The 13,860-nt window shown below is 39.8% G+C and overlaps 1 pseudogene; it reads left to right on the top strand.

The window, feature by feature from the left end:
• The first annotated feature begins 1,624 nt into the window (after positions 1-1,624).
• Positions 1,625-4,822, top strand: LOC127618959 (uncharacterized; annotated as a pseudogene).
• Positions 4,823-13,860: the final 9,038 nt, after the last annotated feature.

Here is a 13,860-nt window from a genome sequence, read left to right as displayed (position 1 = left end):
CTCTCAATGTCAGTCTTGGCCGTGTCGTTTTCCCATCTGCTCCAATGCAGTCTGTCCTCAGTGGGTCAGAGTGTAAGTGTGTGTCCAGGCAGGTGTGTGTGTGTGTGCCCGGGTGCAGGCTGAGCCCTGGGTCTGGTGGAGCAGCTCACGTTTGGACATGGACAGAAGTGTCCAATGTGAAAATTTTATTTAATTGTATTTATATAGGATACATAAAATGTTAGCTATGAAATTAGCCTTAGCAAGACAAAGAAGTCTGTTATTTTATTTAAAAATGGTTAAAAATCAGCCACATTTCCAGCACAGAATTCTGTAAACACTACAGAATTTGTGATACACTGGAAATGACACTGTGATGCTAATTTTCATAGCAAAAATGACATAAATCTCCTGTGATACTCTTTTAGTTGAATGTTCAACAAGTAAAAATAATGTGTGAAATGTTTTTTAACAGGACTTTATGTATTAGAAATCCAGCAGTGCTTAAAATGCCCGAAGTTGAAGAAACATGGTACAAAATTATAGTAATATACCATTTACATGGTTCTTAAAAGTGTAATGCATGATATTGTGTGTTTGTGTTTTGTAGAGCTTGTTTGGAAGTGGAAATAGATTTAGAGATAGTTTTGTCTAAAGCATTCTAGCAGGTGGACGCTGCTTTGGACGCAGAGCTGCAGATATACAGCAACGGTATGAAAAACAGCATACAAATTAAACAATGCTTTGATAAATCATTCTGTAAACTATCAGTAAAATGTTTGTGTTGTTCATTCACCAGCCTCTCTCATGATGGTGGGCTCCACAACCACTGTTGCATTGCTAAGAGACGGGATAGAATTGGTAGTCGGCAGTGTTGGCAACAGTCGCGCTCTTCTGTGCAGAAAGGCAAAGCTTGCAAACTCACAGACGACCACATGCCAGAGTGAAAAGATGAGAAAAAGAGGTACAAATGGGTGTTGTGCACCCATTCCTTTTTCATAGAAAACCTGGAAAAAGGCCTAAAAAAGTCATGGAAATGTATATAGCTTTCTTCTGCCTGAAATGATCTCATCAGCTAGATTTTATTTTTGTGTAGAGTAAAACCTGCTAGCAAATCAAAGTTATTTCTGACTTGTGAGAAAATCATTCTTTTGAGGGAATAAATATGTTAAAACGGTCCACAAATGATTAATTAGCGAATTTCATTGGTCAAAAGAGTGGGAAGTGCCGTCAGGGAAGAAAAAATCCATTGATAACATTCAGTACATTCAGGTAGTCAGCTAACTTGGTGCATAATGTTGCTGAGCCTAAACCTGACCAAATGAAGCTAGAGGTAGAATAGAGATAGAATATTCCTATCCTCCCTGTTAAAAAAAGCAATTCATTTTCAACTAATGTGCATAAATTCTCTAATAATGTCCATGTTCTCAAATGTTAAGTCAAAAGAAAATTGATGGGACAAAACGCTTCAATAGACAGTTCACATGGTGTTACACTTGCACTGATTCCTACTATGCCAGACTCAAGCTTCATAATAACAGTGAAATACCATGTTGTTTTTATTCAGTACAGTTGTATGTAGAGTAGCAATATTCTCAGATAGCAGTGGTATCCGGCTGAACTCGGTGGTGAAGCGGCTCAGACTATGAGCACAGGACAGGGGCCGTTCAATCAGTCAGAACACAACAGACTGAAACCGAACGTGAGGATCTCGAGACAGACATTTCCAAATGTATCATCTTTCCTGATAAAGCATTTCAACAACTCATTGCTTCATCTGAGAAACACTTACTAGTGTGCAAGACTCAATGGCCAAAAACCTCCACCAACTGTAAGGGGCTGTTCACACTGAACGCTTTTGCAATCATCCATTTGTTTTTCTATGTAAACATGTGCTAGACAAACATCTTTGTTTCACTTTGTTTTTGTTTATTCAGCGTCTCGTACAGAAGCGCTGTTTTTTAGTTGCTGTGTCTAAGTAAAAATAACTTTGTAAGCACCTTGAGACAACTGCTTTCTGTTAAACTGTATTTGTTGTGTCGTGTGTGTGTGTCTAGCCTTTTTTAGTGCAAGAATGTGAACGATCTGAAGTCATCGTATTATAGTGAAGATAAAAACATTTAATTGAAATCAGATTTCTGATTTGTTTATATGTTTCTCTCAGCTGCATGAGCATATTAATTTGCTTTCGAACATCACTAGCTATAAATATGCAACTTATGCTGAATACACTGGCTAAGGAATGGATATACACTAATGCAAATAGATGGTAATAGATGGTAATCTCACACAACTGTTGCTGCACACTTGAGAAGGATAAGCTTCTCAAGTGCGCACACACTTACGGTCCAGGAATGCCATGTTCTGGTATGTGTGTAGTGGTATCACAGCTCTCTGCGTACTGTATATAACTTATCCGTGTGTTATTATTAACACCAAATAACTCCTCAAATGACAGCTCCATAGAGTGAGATGTGTACATCCCATATTACTCTTCAGCTTCTGTAGAGGAACACTCTAAAGTTAGTTTGTTTATGAGGTTATTTCCATCTCAGAAATGTCAAAAGTGACAGCACATTTACTACAGAATGATTCCTATCTTTTTCATTACATGTTTTTTGGATGTAGCCTTTCCGGTTGACGGAAGGGGTCTCCCCCGCCGCTGGTAGCGGCTCTCCCTCTCCAGGAAGTTGGCCAGGAGACCCTCCCCGCTCGTGGTCGTCAGTCCTCTCAACCCTGCCATGTTCTAGCGGCTAGTAGGGGTCTCTTCCACCCCTGGCAGCGGCCCTGATTGTTCCAGGCGGTCGGCTAGGAGCCCCTCCTCCCCTCACAGTCAGCGCCCATTCCTCTGCTCTCAGGCGGCCAGGCTCCTCCATCTCCCGGCGGATGGCCACAGATGCTCCGTTGGGGTGGATGGTAGTGGCGAGGACTCTACCCTGGCACATTCCTCCTTCTTCCCGGGTTGCGGCACCAGAGTAACTAGGTACAAGGAAAAGGAGGAGGCAAGTACCGGCTTGAAAATATAAATAATAATTTAATAATAAACTTAAACAAAAAGACAAACACAAACACATGCCGGGCAGATGTCCGTTAATGCTCTCTCTGGAACTTCTGCCTCCGGTCGCCTTTATCCCTCTCAAGGGCTTGATTAGCCTGATTAGGGGCTGGGTGTGCAGCATCACGACCCGGCCCTGCCAACCTCCCATCCACAGACGGGTAGTGCCTTTAAACTAACACAGAGGAAGTAGAGAACGAGGTGTTTTTGCAGCTTGGTTTCAATAACATGCTTTAATTGCAATTATTTGAACCAAGCTGCAAAAACACCTCATTCTCTACTTCCGTGATTAAAAAATTATATGTTTTATAGTAGAATGACCTCTTAAATGTCAAAATATCAAGGAAAATTGTATTCTTCATGACACCAGGAAGAATTTTCATGTTGACTGTAAAGGTAATTTTCAATTATTTAATAAGCACTTGATTCAAATGAAATGTCAAACTGAATTGAAGAATTCATTGGGATCGTTATTTTCTCTCATGTTCTGTGGTCTCGTAGTTGCATCACGCTCACAACTCTTTCATGGTTCTCACGACTGACGGCATCAACTTCATCATGACCAATCAGGAGATCTGTGATGTCATCAACAAATGCCATGAACCCAATGAAGCAGCAAACGTCATCGCTGAACAGGTATTGAATGATGACTCTATTCTTGTTCTATGAGTCTCAGTTGAGATTGTTTGTTGATTTGTTGTTTGTGTTGTCCAGGCTCTGCATTATGGCTCGGAGGACAGCAGCACCATCATCGTTGTACGTTTGGGGCATGGGGGAAGGACACTTATTCCATGAGCCGAAACTTTGCCTCCAACAGTGGTCAAAAGGTCTCAAGGAGAAATGCTCCCATATTCAAGTGCACTGCCAACAGTGCATTTTCTCCTTCACATACTAAACAAAAGGCCAAATGGATTGACTCCTGAGATGTTAACCCAACTGAAACAAGAAAACTCCACAGTTGATGAGGTTATATCCTGATATAACTTAGGCCATAATCACCATAGACATTCAGGATGGACCCCCCTAATTTTCAGATTAGTGGTCAATCAATATGGATTTTTCAATGAACAATTCATAAAATGTTTACCTTTGGTCCAATGCAACATTGAATATTTGGTCATATCCTTGTTTGACAGCAACCGTACATTTAAAACTTAAACTTAAAACTTTTTTAATTGTTTGGTTGACACTCCAGCTATTTGTAAAATGTAACATTTAGTTTTGTTATATGTTGTGTTCTTGGTGTATTTTAACAGTTAGCTAGTATTATCTGATATAGCACCTTTACAAAATTGTGTATGTTCTAATGTATACTGTTTATATATATATATATATACTGTATATATACTATACACTCACCGGCCACTTTATTAGACACACCTGTACATCTACTTATTCATGCACTTATCTAATCAGCCAATCATGTGGCGGCAGTGTAATGTATAAAATCATGCAGATATGGGTCAGGAGCTTCAGTTAATGTTCACATCAACCAACAGAATGGGGAAAAAATGTATCTCAGTGATTGACCATGGCATGATTGTTGCTGTCTTTGGTCCACTAACAGCCTGAAGTTATCGTGAGTCACCCTTTAACTTTAGAGAGAAAGTTGAACTGTTGAACTAGTTTAACTCATGGCTTGACCTTTGGTAAACATGTCCCACATGTCTTGTGTGTCTGTGAGCTAAAAATACACTCAAAATGAGGCAACCTGCACAGTTTACTGTAATGCATAAGTGTGTGTGTTTGCAATCCTTGCACCGTGTTGTGTGTCATTGTGCCGAAAAAGTCAGGCCTGAATATATCTGAATTTAATGGCCCTAAGATTGTGAGATACATTGATTTACTTCAGGTTATTCTGACTTCTATGAGTTATTTGGTTACTTTGGCAAAAGCAGACTATGCATTAGTCAAGCGACTGTGTTTTGTGGACTTCTGCCATCTGCTGGTGGAACAAACATCTAGACGTGTTCATCCAGATCTATTACCACAGAAATGCCAATGCAAAAGACCAGATTTTAAATCCTAAACTAAATGTGTTAAAGTAATCTGCATCAAGTGAAATCTTCACCATGGTCTTCTGCATTTGACCAATTTACTGCAGTGAGTTTACACCGAAAACACTGTCCATCATTGTGATGTACACTGTCAGTGCATCACATTTTCAGTTATTGGCCATTTGTATGCGATGAGAGCTCTCCCAATAATCATATAGAAAATTATATTACATATATTACAGTATGCTGTCAGAATAGTCTCAAAACTCATATATTTTCAAAAAACAATTCAAGTAATTGTATTTATTTAGCACATTTCACAGAACAAATCATTTTTAAGCAGCTTTACAGAAAATGATGCTGAAATGTCTAAAACATTACTGACACAAATGCACATTCATTAAATATGCAAAATTCAAAAAAAGATGTATTAATGTACAAGTATTTTACAAAGACATTGTAGGGGCATTTGTTGTTGTTTACAATCAACAATCAAGGACTTTGTTTTGTGGCACATCATACAATTTACATTTACATATTTGTCAGACACTTTTATCCAAAGCGACTTACAGAGTTCTCATTACAGGGACAATCCCCCCTGAGCAACCCAGAGTTAAGTGATTTGCTCAAGGACACAATGGCGGTGGCTGTGGGGATCAAACCGGCAACCTTCTGCTTACAAGTGCAGTGCTTTAGCCCACTATGCCACCATCACTGTCCACCACATCTACATCAAGAAAGAAAATCTAGTTTCTCTAGTTTACCATGTGGATCTTCTAGTAGAGTGGAGAATGAATTCACTCCTGAATCTCCTTGTTAATTATAGTTTAGATCCAGTTCTCTCAGGTGTGAGGGGTTTGATCTCAGAGTTAAAGCCAGAGAAGCACAACCTTCCTCTCCAATGCTGCGGCAACAAAGCTGGCAAAGAGTAGGAAAACCCTCACCCTAGCAGCTCTACACACAACTATTCAACAGATTATTTAAAGTTGAGATTTAAATGTGTGCAGTCTCACATATTAGGGCATCATCAAGTCTGGGCCACTTTGCACTTTATTTTAATGGCAATGATGCACACAAACACATTTACTCACACATTCTGACTTTATGATGATAGGCATGAGATTTGTGATCTGGGCCTTAAGACCACCCTCCATGCCACCAGAAGGATCCCTCTCCTGAGTTTTAAGTGTTAAGCACATCTTAGAATACATATTGTTTTGAAGCAGCTTTATCAAAAATATGATTCATCCAGCAAGCCAAAGGCAACAGTGTATAAGCATTGAAGAACCAGACTCAGCTGGGGGAGTCCATCCTTCTCTGGTAAAGCACACATTACAATAAATGTTATGTGCCAAATTTTAACTAGTTACATAATATATGTAATACTGGTCATGTGCTCATGGAACAAATGATTCAACAATTATTTAATAATTATTTATGTTCTCATGTTCAAGATGGTTCCTGCATATAGGCCCAAGGAGATCTAATATTGATCCTATATGGTAACATTTTTGCACATGTTAATACATTTTCTGCACTTGGATTCTCTCCAACCATTTTAGTCTTTTACAGTGACTCATATACAGAATATTAATTAACAATGTTTATATAGCTATCTAAATGTAGACATACAAAATAAATATAATTATAATTACTATAGAATAACCCAAATCCTACCCCTAAAATAAATGTTTTTGCATTTTTAGAATATAAATAATAGAAATTACAGACATCCCTAATGATCCCAAAGATTTTTTTATTACAAAATACTGTGTCAATGTGCTACTGCATGAAAAGCACAAAAAAGCACAAAAATACTGCACTCATGCAGTTTAATTTAATCTAAGCACAAATGCAACATTTCAAGCAGAATTCCCCATTATTTTAATGGAGTACCTGTATTAACTGAACTTCCAATATGATCCAATATGAACCAATAAATTGATACCAGGCTCACTGCAGAGGTTTCCATGAAGTTCTCATGCATGTATTTCAATGCGCTTGTTCAAAATTACGGATCAGACTGATATTTCCTTTTAAATCCGTACGTAACCGGCATATCTTGTTTTATCTTGTTTTAGATAAGCGGTCGATTGACAGGTGATGGGTGGGTGCCTCGCTACTCTCCGGGACGCTTTCAGGACGGATAAGCATTTACAACTCAAAATACAAAATGCACTTCACATGCATTTTTGACCACCTCCATATTAGGTTTTTGTGCACCAATCACTGGTGGGTTTTACACACATTTGGGTTTTAGATCCCATTTACACCTATATTTAGCGCTGACCACTTGTAATCGGATTTCTCAAAACGCATCTTAATACCAGGTGTATATGGGGTCACAAATAAGCGTGAATTGATAGCATAATAAATATAACATCACCCACTGTAGTAATCTGACAGGGAAAATGGAACCTCAGAATCGCACATTTCATATATGTGAATGCAATTCCTTTCTAGATTCAACACGAGATGAAAATTGAAGCGCACCCACCTCCCATGCTGGATACCCTGGTTCGAAACCCACTCGGAGCGGGTTGAGTAGGACCGGTTACAGTGTTGCCATGACCATGATGGGAGTGAGGTTTAGGGGGTGAGTGTAATGGTTGCCAGCTGGTAGGTAGCTGTGCATTGTGTAAACCTCATTCCCCTGTCCTCAAGAGGTGCACTAGGGGCTGAAGCTTTTAGCCTCCACATTAGCACACCTGCCTCCCAGACCCCGGTTCAAATACCACTCGGAGCGAGTTCAGTAGGACTGGTTACACTGATCAATTCAATTAAAAGTCAATAAAAAATTTTTTTTTTCGATTATTTCCACATTTAAGTATAGCCACATTTGTTGTGTGTGTGATACATTCATCTGATTAGTAAATAGAACACTGCTAAGCGGTGATATCTGTTCAAACAGCAGAAAAAGAGTATCATATAATTATCTCACATTTCACTTATCTAACAATATCACTCATTGTAATTTCTCCAGTTTACAATGAGGCTTCTTGGGTAGATCAGAGAGCTGCTTCACTCCTGGATTTAGTTTGTTCAGCATGAGGTGTTTGAACTCCTCAATTTTTCAGTGCTCCAGCCTACAGAACGAAACCAAATATCTTCTTACACAGACATAACTTCTAGTGGGTAAATGTGTGCCAAAGTGTCTGACTGATGTCTGATGTCCAATTCCAAAAAGTATTGAATGGAATGACATGAATATGTCTGTTTGTGTGACAGAGGTAAGGTTATTACTGCTCAAATGCAAAACAAGTCAGGTGTTAAAAGGAATGTAAAATGTTCAATCAAAAATAAACTATATGGACCTCATTTGAATATGCTGTCATCACCACAGAAAATAATTCATTTTGTAAAAACAAACAAAAAACATGTTTCCACTACTGCATTTCTATTGCAAGCACAAAAGCAATTATTGCACTGAAGATTGGGCTGCACAATTATTAAAAAATCATTATTGTCAGTTATTTTCTTAGATATATTCTACGCAGATGACATATAGCTCCATGGTAACATTTCTTCAGCTCAACCCTGCCAAGACAGAACTCCTCGTGATCCCAGCCAAGCCATCTGTTGACCACATCCTCACCATTCATCTTGGTTAAACAATACCAATGCCAATCAGGACAACCAGGAACCTTGGTGGGATGGTTGATGACCAATTACATTTAAATTGCCAACATCTCCTCAACCACCCGGTCATGTAGGTTCACACTTAACAACATCATGAAAATTAGACCCTTCCTGGCTCCTGATCCAAACTCTCTCTCTGTTGGCTGGCCTCCCAGCTAGCATGATCAAGCTACTGCAGATGGTCCAGATTGCAGCAGTGCATCTGGTCTTCAATCAACCAAAGAGGGCTTACATCACGCCACTCTTGATTTCACTCCACTGGTTACCTGTAGCTGCACCCATCAAATTTGAGGCTTTTCTGGCCTTCAGGATAGCTGATGGAAAAGAACCATCTTACATGAATCATATTAGATGAATTTAGCAGCACAAACCATAAATTAATACCCTATATTACACAGTGTACAAGACCTTAAGTATCGCACTTATTATCTTCTTTTCTTGTCTACTGCTTTTTGACATCTTTCTTCCCCATCCTATTCCACTATGTGCTTCCAAATTCCTACTATCACTAACACTTGTCACTCATGCTCCAGACACAGGAGACAGTGCAATCCTAACAACTTGCAAGCCATCTCCACTTCCTTTGCTAAATTAATTTATTTTCCAATCAGTCTTTGGGATTGCCAGTCTGCTACAAACAAAGCTGACTTATTTTATCCATTGCTAGTCATTCAGGTCTCAAAATTCTGGCCCTGAATGAGACCTGGATCAGACCAGAGGACTCTCCCACACCCACACCCCCAGCCCTCTCCACCAACTTCACGTTCTCCCACACCCCCGTCAGACTGGGAGGGGTGAGGTACTGACAAGCTTTCTTCCAAATAAAAATATGGTCATTTAGAGCATTTATTTGCAGAAAGTGACAACTGGACAAAATACCAAAAGATGCAGTGTTTTCAGACCTGAATAATGCAAAGAAAACAAGTTCATATTCATTTATAAACAATACTAATGTTTTATCTTAGGATGAGTTCAGAAATCATTATTTGGTGGAATAACCCTGATTTTCAATCACAGCTTTCATGTGTCTTGTCATGTTCTCTACCAGTGTTGCACATTGCTGTTGGGTGACTTTATGCCACTCCTGGTGCAAAAATTCAAGCAGTTCAGCTTTGTTTAGTGCTTGTGGCCATCCATATTCCTCTTGATCACATTCCTGAGGTTTTCAATGGGATTCAGGTCTGGAGATTGGACAGGGTCTTGATCCGGTGGTCCTCCGTCCACACCTTGATTGACCTGGCTGTGTGGCATGGACCATTATCCTGGGGAACATTGTCAGAGCAGTTTTCTTCCAGGATAACCTTGTATGTGGCTTGATTCATGCGTCTTTCTCAATGATGAATCTGCCTGATTCAAGTCTTGCTGAAGCATCCACAGATCATCACTATTCTCCAAATGGTCATCATCTAACAATGGTTAGAAGGAGACCTGGAGAGAACTTCAAGCCACAGTGTCTCGCACCCACTGTGAAATTTGATGGAGGACAGGAGATGATCTGAGTTCTCTAACCCTAAAGAAGAAGTAATGTAATATTAAATGATGATTATTTCTCATTTACTTTTGTGATTATTTGGTTAACTGGAAATTAGCAGCTGTACTGCCATGACTATTAAGATGAAATATTGCAAATTATTAACAGAATCGGGCAGTTAGTGTTTAGTGTGTCCTGTAGGAAGAACTGTTTTGCAGAACACAGTGCCAAATACCTGGAATAGTTTTAATTTAACTTGAAATACTACATATCTCCAATAGGCGGCAGCGTCATTTAAGAGAACAGATGCACTGAAGTACCAAAAATGACACAAAACCAAACAATTTTACATGTAGTTCTAGTTAGCAACAAATATTATTAGCTAAAACGAACAGGCTAATAATGTTAAACTCACAGACACATATGGATTATTGTGGCCTACAAGGAATGGTGTTTTTTGCTTGTGTGCAACTCAAAAGTGCATGTCGAAATATTTCCTTCTTCATGTTTGTCACAACAAGTCAGTTTTGGGCAATTAAAGTCACATGTGGAAAGGTACAGTGAACCCAAATCTATCTGGAACAATCACCAAATGGAAACAAATTCAGACATACCAGAATTCACCTTTATGAAATGGTTACAAAAAAGGTTACACTTCGCTAGAACACAAAAAACCGTATGTGCTTGAACAGGACCACAGTAATCCTATTAGACGGAACAGACTCTAAGAACGATTGGCCAACATGCACAAGTACAATATTTAGGCCAGAAAAAAGAATAACCATTATTGACTGAATGCTTATTTCTGAGTACATCTGAGTAAGTCGCCAAACTGTTATTAGCCGCTGTTCCACTATCGGCCCAGTGCGAGCCAGGGGTATAAACTGGTCAGCTGGAGCCAATTGCCTGAGAGCAAAATCGATCTGCATTCCCACCACTGAGCCAACAGCCCTGTGGCGTTGCCATAAACCCACCCTTAATATGGCACCCTGGTGCCAATATCAGACACCCACCCATTAAACAAGCAACAGTGAACTTAAGCTAAGGCACCAGACTTAAGAGACTAGCTAGCCCTCAAAATGAACTTGGATTTGTACTGTGCCAGCAATGGTTTCATTTTTCCCAAAATTGTTCTGTTGTGTGCTGGATACACAACTTGGAAAATTCGGCAACAAAACACTTAATCACGTCATTGTTTTGGCAGATGGCGTCGATCTGACATTGCACATTTTAATCAGCCCAAATATTCAAAAGAGCCCTGATTTCATCTACTGAGCAGTACTGACATATCTCCATTCTCTGTTGATCTGTTGAGGTAAGCTGGTAACTAGAAATTAGTATCGTGGTGCTGACCCTCTGACCTGACTCAGCGAAACTCCGCCTTTGACATTGACCCCTGCCTCAATCCCCAGTTGGCCTTCTTTTGCCCCAGGGTAATTGGTGGGCCAGAGGCCATCGGTCCCAAGGAAACCTCGTGCATGCCCTCGTTTGACCTGATAGTGGAAACGTGGCTATAGTTAAAGTCAATAACATGCCAATATTTTCTTTATTAAATGTAAAGTGAAAAACTTGACATACCTTTGTTAATGAAGAATCTGTTGTAGAGTATTGCAAGTTGCGCATGTTGTGATGTGTTTTTTAGGGCTGTCAATCAATTCTTCCTTTGTTGAACAAGGACAAACTTCAAGATGCCAGATGATTTTAGTGAACAAATTTCGTAGATGACGATGCTCCTCGAGAACGTTTTTGTGTTGTGTTTTTCCTGGAGAATGGACTTCTCTGCTTTTTGATTGGGTTAAGAACTGTCCAGTATGCTTGCCACGGGATACAGCAGGGGTCAGCGACCTACAGGACGTGGAGGGGTAATCACTGGCACGACAGGAACGGCTAGAGAGGAGTAGACTATTTTATTTATATAAATTCTGCAAATGATTCTGCAATCTACATCTTGATGTAATCCTTCCTCATGATCACGCAGCGTGTTTTAATGAGCTGAAAAGTTCAGACTCGTGGAGCACGTGCAAGCCATTCACGCATCGTGAGTCGGTGTTCTGACAATCTGTGCTACCTGATCAGGATGTGCAACTACCAGCAGTAAAAACAGTGATATGTTGCACATGTTGGGAGGCACGGGAGAAGCTGTCATCATGTACTACAACAGCATGAAATGTGTTAAAATCTATATAGCATATCTTTTCAGGCAGAAAATACCATCAGCGCTTCAATTTCGGTTAATCGTGCGAGTAAACGTGCCTGCTTTTCTTCGGTCAGGCTGTGCAGATCAGAGCCAACATTCAGTGTTTCATTTGTTAGAAAAACACGTGATGTAATAAGGAAAACACCACTATTAATCCTTGAGATTTCCAAACCAGCATGCAGGTACACCCTGCTTAAACCATGGTCACACACAAAAATACACGAAACGATTAAAAGAGAAAACATAAACCCGTATCATGGGGTTCAAAATCTCTATACAAAACATTAATGAAATCTGGAAATAAAGTTTCGGATTTTGCAGGTGCGATTCACCGAAAACGGCCAAATAGTTGATGTGCGAATGGCTTGCACACACAGCGCAAGTCTCGTCACATTTTAATAGTGTTTAGCCGCCCATTCAACTGATGAAATGGACAAAGACCCCAAGCATACCTCCAAAATTGTGGCAAAATGGCTTAAGGACAACAAAGTCGAGGTATTGGAGAGGCCATCACAAAGCCCTGACCTCAAATAAGTGGGAAGAACTGAAAAAGCCTGTGCGAGAAAGGAGTCCTACAAACCTGACTCAATTACACCAGTTCTGTCTGGAGGAATGGGCCAAAAGCTTGAGGAAGGCTCCCCAAAACGTTTGACCAAAGTTATTGAATTTGAAGGCAGTGCTACCAGATACAAAGTGTGTGTAAACTTCTGACCCACTGGGAATGTTTGCTACGATTAAATGTCAGGAATTGTGCTAAGATGTGTGTAAACTTCTGACTGTAGTCAAAAATATTTTAAACCAACATTTTTCGTTGGGAAAAGTACATTAATTACCATGAAGAAAACCCTTAACGGAAAAAATACTGGCTCCATTGATTCGTTCTTTTGGGAAAGTTCGTGTTTATTAGGGGGAAATTATATTCTTTATCCCTGGTCGTTGCCCTTTTCATTATAAGTGTTGGGGCTGTTCTCAATGAACGTGCTTTTCCAAAGTAATTATGCTCTAGTTGGATCTCTTTGACAGCTGACAGCTTGTCCTGCATTTCGCTTGTTGCGTCTTCAGTTGTTTTAGCTCAAGGGCGCGTTCGGCGCCAAGACCATTATCGGAATGAACGAATGTGGGATTCCCATAAAAGAGTGACATCTCCAGTGGAAAGCCAATGAGCCACGTTACCCGCTGCTGTCAAACGTGGCAAACAATATTTGGGCATTTGGGCAACAAGCACCACGTCAGAAACGGCGGGAATGAAGTGATCTACAATTGACTCTGATTCCACTTTATTTTTTCAATTTCAATTTCATTTAATTAAAATAAATAATAAATCAAATTAAAAGTTTGACATCAATCTGCCTTGTGTTATCGTGTCAGAAATTACACCAGAGCACCACTGAGTGTCCAACCAACGGTATTACAGATATAAGCGGTTTTGAACGCGGATACCACACCGGTATGAAAATAATGACATTGTAGCAAGTCTGCTGTCCAACGCAGTATTAAAACCGGGAAATATAGTGCTGAACCG

The sequence above is a fragment of the Xyrauchen texanus genome, chromosome 25 (genome assembly GCF_025860055.1).
Source record: "Xyrauchen texanus isolate HMW12.3.18 chromosome 25, RBS_HiC_50CHRs, whole genome shotgun sequence".
NCBI lineage: Eukaryota > Metazoa > Chordata > Actinopteri > Cypriniformes > Catostomidae > Xyrauchen > Xyrauchen texanus.
This window is presented reverse-complemented; position numbering and strand designations above follow the sequence as displayed.